We start from the raw sequence: 7997 nt of genomic DNA on the forward strand, positions 1-7997 counted from the left end.
CTTGCTCCTCCCCTCGGTGCCTGTCACCTGCGGGGCAGGGGACCTTGCCCGGCGAGCCCCCGCGGTGGTTTGTGGGGTGACGGATGGTAGCAGCTCCCCTGGGGGAGGGGGGAGAGAGCACCTGCCCCTTCTCTCCGGGGTCACAGGCTTCCTCTGAGCTTTGATCCCCAAGCCTGGGTTCAGCAGGGAGGGACCCCCCCCAGTGGCAGTGCAGCTGGGGAAGTTGAGCCCCTCAGCAGGGCCTGGGGCTGCGCCCCTGTGCCCTTCCCTGCCTGTTGTAGGGGTGATCAGCGTAGTAGGGTTAGGGCTGGCCTGGGGCTTGGCCCCCTGGGCCAGTGCATTTGGCCCAAGGCCTGGTGTCTGGTCCTGATCCAGGCAGCTGCCCCGTTCAGCTTCCGCCGGGGGGTCTCCCAGCCCAGGCCCTGCTCCTCACTCCCCTTACAGGGAAGGGGGGCAGCTGGCTGGCCGCACCTCCGTCTCCTAGCGGCTTTACTAAGGGAAGCTCCACACCCAGCTCCCCTTCTGGCTGAGGGTGCAGGCCCCGGGTGCTGCACCAGGGCCCCTGTAACCAGCTGTCTGCCTGCTGCTCCAGGCTGCGTTGGGGCAAGAACTGGGTTCAACTAGCTCCAGCCGGGCTGAGGACGGGGCTGGCACCCCAGGGGGCAGCGCCCAGGAGGGGCTGGGCCACAGGAGGTTCTGCAGGGAAAGGTCCCCAGCTCCTGATCGGGGGTAATTAAAAAGCCAACCCCTGACTGCAGCAGACTTACCCAGCATGGGCCGCCCTCACTGGGGATGGGGGGTGGCCCCCTTGGGTCGGCCCTGTAGCAGGCACCGAACTTTCCCTCCGCACCTGGTGTTGGGGAGCCCGATGCTGCACCCTGGCGTCCAGCTCGGGCAGGTGCATTGTAAAGATGATGCAGGAAAAGGGGGGGAGGGTGTAGCACCGCCCCAGAACTGCCGCCAGGGCGGGGCTGGCGCTCCCAGGGGCTGGCCGAGCAGGAGGTGACTGGAGCCGTGTCAAAGTACTTTTAGCTGAAGCCGGGGACACTGGGATTAGAGGTCAGGCCGGGGGGGGGGAACTAACCACTGGAATGAACTGTCCGACACACACACACACACACACACACACACACACACACACACTCACTCTTCAAGCCAAGGGGCTTAAAGTTTTGTCAGGCCAAAACCTGCGCCGACTTCTCCTGGGGCGAACCGGGGCCGCGTCGTCGCCCTTTGTTAATGACAAATTGCAGCAAACCCCTTTCCCCAGGAATTTTTCCTCTTTTAAATCTGGAAATGCCGGAGTTTCCAGCTGGCCCCTGGTGCCCCCTGGGACTGGCACCCTGCTGCCAGCACTGCCTGTCCGGAAGATGTTTCCGCCAACATGGCCTAGGCAGGAGATCAGACCAGACGAGACAGCTTGCTGCTGTGGGCTGAAATCTTTGTGCAGCCCAGGGGTTCCCTGCATCCCCCCAACAAGCTCCCTCCCATTCCATGCTATTTGAGGGACTCCCTGCAACCCCCTCCCTCAAACCTTCCCCTCGTAAGAGGTTCTGGGTGCCTACTTTCCTGCCTCTCCCTGGGCCAGGGGTTGTGTGTGCCCCCCATTCTCCCTTGCCCTCAACTCAGCATCCCCTATGGCAGAGGCTCCATGAGTGGCCCCGTTCCTGTTTACTCCCTGTTCTCGCCTTTCCCCTCGTGCCAGAGGCTGTGTGCATCTCCATACCCCCTCCCCGAGGAGGCCCGTGTGGGGCTCATTTTCCCCTTCCCCTATTGCAGGGGCTGTGTACATGCCCCATTCTTCCCTGCCCCCAATCTTCTCCTATCCATCTAGTTATTTCCCTTCTGCCTGCCTGGGGCAGGGGGCAGACTCTGCGGAGAAGGGCCGAGATGAGACAGGGTGTTATGCTGAGAGGCGTTAATGGGGCCAGTGGCCAGTTTTCTGGGCTCTAGGCCAGTGATTTCCCCTAAGGGCCCTTCTGGCGTCTTACTGAGTATCCCACCCCCCTTTCCTTTCCGGTGTTACCGGATCATGACCTCCCATGTGCCTCGCGCGCTGCGCCTGGGGCACCACGTGGAGAACAGGATAGCTTCCTCCATGGGGCAGAAGCATGTTCTGGGCCTGGCTCAAGGGAGGGACCCCGCATAGCAGGCCCTCGGGGGACCCCGCGTGGGAACCACTGCTATAGACAATGGCAGAGCAGCCTGAGGTGGTGGATCAGCTCATCAGATGGCCGGGGCTCCGAGTGTCCCTCGTTTTCTTCCTTTCGGTTTTGCAATTTCCCCCAAATCCACGGGGTTGTGCCCGCTGCTGTCTGGGGCCCCTGCAGTGTTGGAACGGATCCGATGCTTGTTCATCTTTCCGGCCGGACAGGCAGGCAGAGGGGCGCTGCTGAGAGGTGGGCCACTGGTCCCTCCAGGCGTTGACCTTTCTGAATCCAGACCCCGCCAGGCTGGGCGCCTGCTCTCCTCACACAGGGGCCTGGAAGTGTCAGTGTCCAGAGGGCTACGCCAGGGCCCCACGTCCTGCACCGAGGGCCTGGCTGGGGGGTGCTGAGCGGGCAGGGAAACACCAGGGCTGGGTGGGGTGAACCCCCAGGGAAATGGGGGGAGGGGCCCTGCTTTCTGCAAGTCCCAGTGCGCACAGGCTCTTTCTTTGTCATCAGGGGCGACTGGCCTGGAGATGGGACCCTGGACTAGGGGGTCGGACCCAGAGCCAGACCCGCAAGTCCCCAGCAGCGCACTGGATCTGACCCACCCGATCACTTTCCCCCGTCCCGTCGGGTACTGGCAGCCCAGCAGAAATGGGTACAGGCTGCCCCCTGGTGGCAGCAGTGCAGATCTGCAGCCAGGATCAGCACCACCCAGCTTGCATCCGTCGCATGCTCGGGGCCAGGTGCAGCCATGGGACGGGTTCCCAGGCCACGTGGCCAAGAAGACAGGCGAGGGGGGGAGGAGGCGGGGTGGGGAGAACTTGGCTGCCGGTGGGTGCGGAGCTAAATTTTCCCCATGGGTGCTCCAGCCCCGCAGCACCCACGGAGTCGGCACCTACGGGTGGGTGCCTAAATTAAGAGGGTGACGCCTTGAGCCCGAGGAACTGGGTAAAGGTGGGTGCCCCTGGCGTGTGAGAGTAACAGAGGATTTTGTGCGGGTAATGCCACGGGCTAGTGACAATGAAGGGGGCGGCCAGAAGTTATTTCGGCCAGTGGGACTCCTGGAATAGCCATTGCAACGTGCCAGAAACGGCACCAGACAGCCAGGGCAGTGGGCTAGGAAATCCCAGCGACAGCTGGGCCGTGACTTTGCAGGCCCGAAGAAGCAAATGCTGCCTAGCCTAGAGTAAGGGGAGTGGGTTGAGTTTGGGCCTCTCTGCCTTAGGGAGCAGCCTGTTTTGTCTCTCTCTGGTTTTGGTCCTTTATCCTTCTGAATTTGAAGAAATGAAGTCACGTCACATTACAACCTTCCAGCCAGAGGACTGAGGTTTGTATCTCACTTCTCTGGGTGCGCACCATGAACATAACACTTTGATCCGTAGCCATAGGCACAAACCCATCGGTAAAAGTCATGCACCTTTAGAGGGCTGTATCTCAGGAACTTGTCGGTGAAACAACCCCAAACTTGGATCACTGCCCTATTCCACACTCCCATGAGGCGGCACACCAAATTTCAAGGCAATCCGAGCAACCGTACAGCTTTTTGACCACTTACAGGATTCAAGCTTTAAATAGAAAACTGGTCTGAAACGTAACTACAATGGATCTGACAGTCCACTCTACTCAGTCCCTTCCCACCCAGTGAATAGCAATACCCCATGGGTGGGTAAACTGAGTCACGCATAAGCAAAGTATTACAAACATTCCACCCTTCCCCACAGGGCTGGAGCTGGGGTCTGTGTGAATTTTAAGAGGCGCCCCAGACATTTGAACCCAGTGCTTGGCAGAGGGGTTACGCCACAACACCACACCAACAATGGCACAGTCTTCATCCTGTCTCGTGCCTACCTATTATGGCAACTTCCCGCTTCCTGACCCATTCCCAGTGGCTGATGCCATCTCCGGGGGCAGCGTTCAAGGTGTATTGGGGCGGGGGGATGTTGTATTTCCTGGATTTCGGAGGGTTAAGTTTAGCGCCTCTCCACATTCTGGATGGGCACGAGGCGCCGCTGGGTGACCTGACCACTGCGCGAACCAAGCTCTGGGCCCCCCCTCCCTGGGTTCTATCCCCAGCTGCGCCTGGAGTGATTTTGTGTAACCTCATTGTTCTGTCTGTGGCTTGTACTTGCCTGGGGTCCTGGCCGTGGCTGGTAAGAACAAGGCGTGAAGTCTGCGGAGGTCTCACTTACAGGCCTTGGGGTGAGGTTTGAACTCACGGTCTCCCCAGTTAGGAAACTCCCCCTCCTCAGCACAGAGTCTGGCTGTCTAAGGGCAGAAGGGACTGGGAGCGAACACAGGTGCTCTCGCGCTCCTGGTCCCGCTGGCTGCAGACAACAACCCATTGTTCTCTGCAGACACCAGCCCCTTGCATCACCCACAGTGTCGACAGCTGCAAGTTCCTCGCCTTCCTGTTGATGTGTTTAAACTCAGCAGCTCTTTCCCCCCCAGCTGATCGTTGTCTGGGTTAGCAGCTGTCCAGCCATGGGCCCAGCTCAGCTCCCAGGCTCCTTTGGGTGGGACTGGCCAGGGGGACTTGGGTGCCCTGCTGCCGGGTGCAATCCATGGGGAGAGAGATGCCAGCCAATGGGCTCTGCCTGCGCCAACCAATGGGAGAGGCCCAGGAGAGGGGGTGTGGCCTAAGCCGTGCTCCCCCCATTAGGGCTTTTAGCCAGTGGTCGGGCACTCGCCTGCTCCTGGCCCGTCTGGCACGGGAGAGACTGAAGGCGTGCTGCACCCTGCGCCCAGCACTCTCCTGGGTAGCAGGGGACCCAGGCAAGCCCTGCTTCCCGCCAGGCCAGGCAAGGAATTGACCCTGGACCTCCCACCCGCTGGGTGAATGCCCCAACCCCTGGGTCACATGGCACCATCCCCTCTTCCTCCTCCTCCGACTGTGTGGGGCGGGTTCAGACGTGCCCCGAGCCCACCTAGGACTCAGGCCCCCGGGTGAGGCTGGCAGGGCAACATCTAGGGGGGTGAAACCCCCATGGGTGCGTCAGGCACCGAGCTGCTAGGACTTACTCAGCTGAGCCCCTGTTCAGGACTGCGGGGACGTTAATGGGGGAAACTTCGGGGCCAGGGGGAGTTTAGGCGCCTCCAGGGCTCAGCGGCACCCGAGGAGGGGTTTTGTGGGTGCCCAGCGGCGCTTCGGGGTTGGACGTAGGCTCCTAAAGTGTGAGCTGTGGCCACAAGGGAGCCCAGGGGAGGTAGGAGCCCTGCACGGAGGCACTGTGTGTCCTTCCCGGCTGCACCGAACTGGCGCTGCCAATTCAACCGCCAGGCCGGTGTCCCTCTGCCTCACCCTTCACCCTGGGCATGAGCTCACTGCCCCAGAACACGTGAGCCGACCAGCCTGCCTGAAAGGGGCTTCTGGCCCCCGCCGGCTCAGCCACCTCCCACCCACCCCATGTGTGCCAGCAGCTACGGGGTGCCCGGCTGCCCTTTGGGTTTGCCCCAGCCCCTGCTGGCTTGGGGAGAAGAGGAACCACACGCTCCGGGAGATGCAGGTGTCTGTGCCGGGAGGAGCGTGGGTGGGTTTAGAGCAGGGAACCGTTGGGGAAAACAGCCGGTGGCACGGTGGATTCTCCGTCACTGGCCACTTGTAAATGAAGATGGGATGTTTTTCTAACAGCTCGGCCCGAGGAGTCATTGCGGGGCAGGGCTCGAGCCTGGGTGATACAGGGGGCCAGATGAGCAGAGCCCAACGGGCCCGTCTGGCCTGGGAATCTAGGAAACGGGACACAGAGGGACTCAGGGACGGCCCATCCCAGGGCGGCGTGGCTCCGGATCTGGAGTCCAAGTGGCCGAGAAGGGATCTGGGGGCAGGGGGTGGAGCGCAGCGGGGCACTCATCAGGGCAGGGGTCCTCAACCTTTTTCTTTCTGCAGCTCCCCAACATGCTATAAAAACTCCACGGCCCACCAGTGTCACAACAACTATTTTTCTGCATATAAAAGCCAGGGCCGGCATGACAGGGTAGCAAGCCGGGCAATTGCCCAGGCCCCCACGCCACAGGGATCCCCACAAAGCTCAGGCTTCGGCTTCAGCCCCAGGTGGTAGGGCTGGGAGCTCTGGGCTTCAGCCCCACACTGCAGGGCTTGAGTTTTCTGCCCTAGGCCCCAACAAGTCTAACACTGGCCCTGCTCGGTGGCCCCAGACCCCTAGTTGAGAACTGCTGCGCTAGGGGACCCAGCAGAGGACTCATAGGCAGAACTAATTCCAAAGGGCTGGGGCCTGTCCAGCCGCCGTACGGCAGGTGCCGAATCCCACTGGTCACTTACAGCTGCCCAGCTGGCCCCACGGTGGTGACACATTGGGGCAAGGAGCAGGAGTGCTGGCACGGGGGCAGGGGGTGTGTGTTTCCACCCAGGCAGTGTGTCCTAGTGGATAGAGACCTGACCTGGGATGCAGGAGAGCTGCGTGCTGTGCCCGGCTCTGCCGCTGGCCTGTGGGGTGACCTTCGATAAGTCACGGCCCCGCTCTCTGCCTCAGTTTCCCCACTATACAATGGAGAGCATCATACTGACCTACTTTGTAAAGTGCTTGGAGATGAACGGCTGAACGCGCTACTGAAGAGCGGTTATTGCTATTACTAGTCACTGCGGAGAAAGGGAGCCGTGGTTAATACAGGTACAACACCCTCTGCCCCCAGCGCTGTCAGTGAGAGCACCCTGGGGCCCCCAGCAGGGCCAGGCAGGGGGGTTCGTGCCTAAAGGAAAAACACACAGAAATCCACCCCCAGGCCATGGTTCTCGGCCATACAGGTGCAAAAATAGCCCTGACCCCCGTTTTGAACCCTCCTTTGCAGGAGCGGCCCTGGGTGAAGGAAGAAGACAGGCCGGCTCCGACCAGGTGATCCCCGGGGTGCTGGGCACCTGCAGCACCCGCTGCATCCCACGTCCCGGGAGAGGAGGCTGGCGCCACTTGCCTGGTGCCTGCAGTGCCACTCTGAGAGCCAGGGGCAGCCTGGCTGAGTTTCCTCACGCAAGCAAAATACAGCGGGGGGGCTGAGGAGAGGGGGAGATGCGCTGGGCTGGAGGCAGGGCGATGGGCTGACGTCCCGGACACCTGGGTTCTATTCCCGGCTTACCCCTGCCCTGCCAGTGGGCCCTGGCCAAGTCTCCAGTCCTCAACTCCTGGCTGTCCCAGAGGGAAGATCATAGAAACATCCGGCTGGAAGCGTCCTCTAGAGGCCACCTTGTCCCTCTGCCCGCTGAGCCGCCCAGCCCTGGCTGGTGCCCGGCGCTGGGCGGGTCCCAGGCCTGACCCTCCTGGCAGCAGGGGCTGGGCTGGGAGCTGCACTCGGGACTGTGGCCACTAGAGGGCGCTGCTGTCTCCTGTATGGCTTCGGGGGGCTCTTCGAAGGGGACAGAGAGACGGGGTGGGAGGACGGTGCCAGGACTGGAAAGGGCCTCTGGGGCGGGGGGGTCGCTCCATTTCTGAGAGCAGAGGGCTGGACAGACCCCGACCGAAGAGAGGGCGAGTGGGCCTGCCGAGATCCCAACTTGGGGGCACTGGAGGGGGGCTCTAGGGATCCCAGCTTGGGGGGAGGAGGGGGCACCGGAGTGGGGCTCTGGGGATTCCAGCCTGCAGCGGCTCCAGGCAGTCTGGACAGACCCGTCTGGAGAAGTGCCCGACTGGCTGGGCACTGGGCAGAAGCCAGAGCTGATCCCACCCCCTGTGCCACCCTCCCCGTGCCGCCCCAGGGCTCTGCTCCGCCAGTCAGGAGCGCGGCGCCCAAACTCGTCCCCCCGCCCAGGGACCCGAATGAACCCTGGTGCGTGGTCCTGCCGGGATCCAGGCCGTTCTAGGCCAGGGGGCCTGGCTGAGGGCGGTGCCAGGCTGGGAG

Source organism: Terrapene carolina, unplaced genomic scaffold (genome assembly GCF_002925995.2).
Source record: "Terrapene carolina triunguis isolate 2854851 unplaced genomic scaffold, T_m_triunguis-2.0 Scaffold517, whole genome shotgun sequence".
Taxonomy (NCBI): Eukaryota; Metazoa; Chordata; order Testudines; family Emydidae; genus Terrapene; species Terrapene triunguis.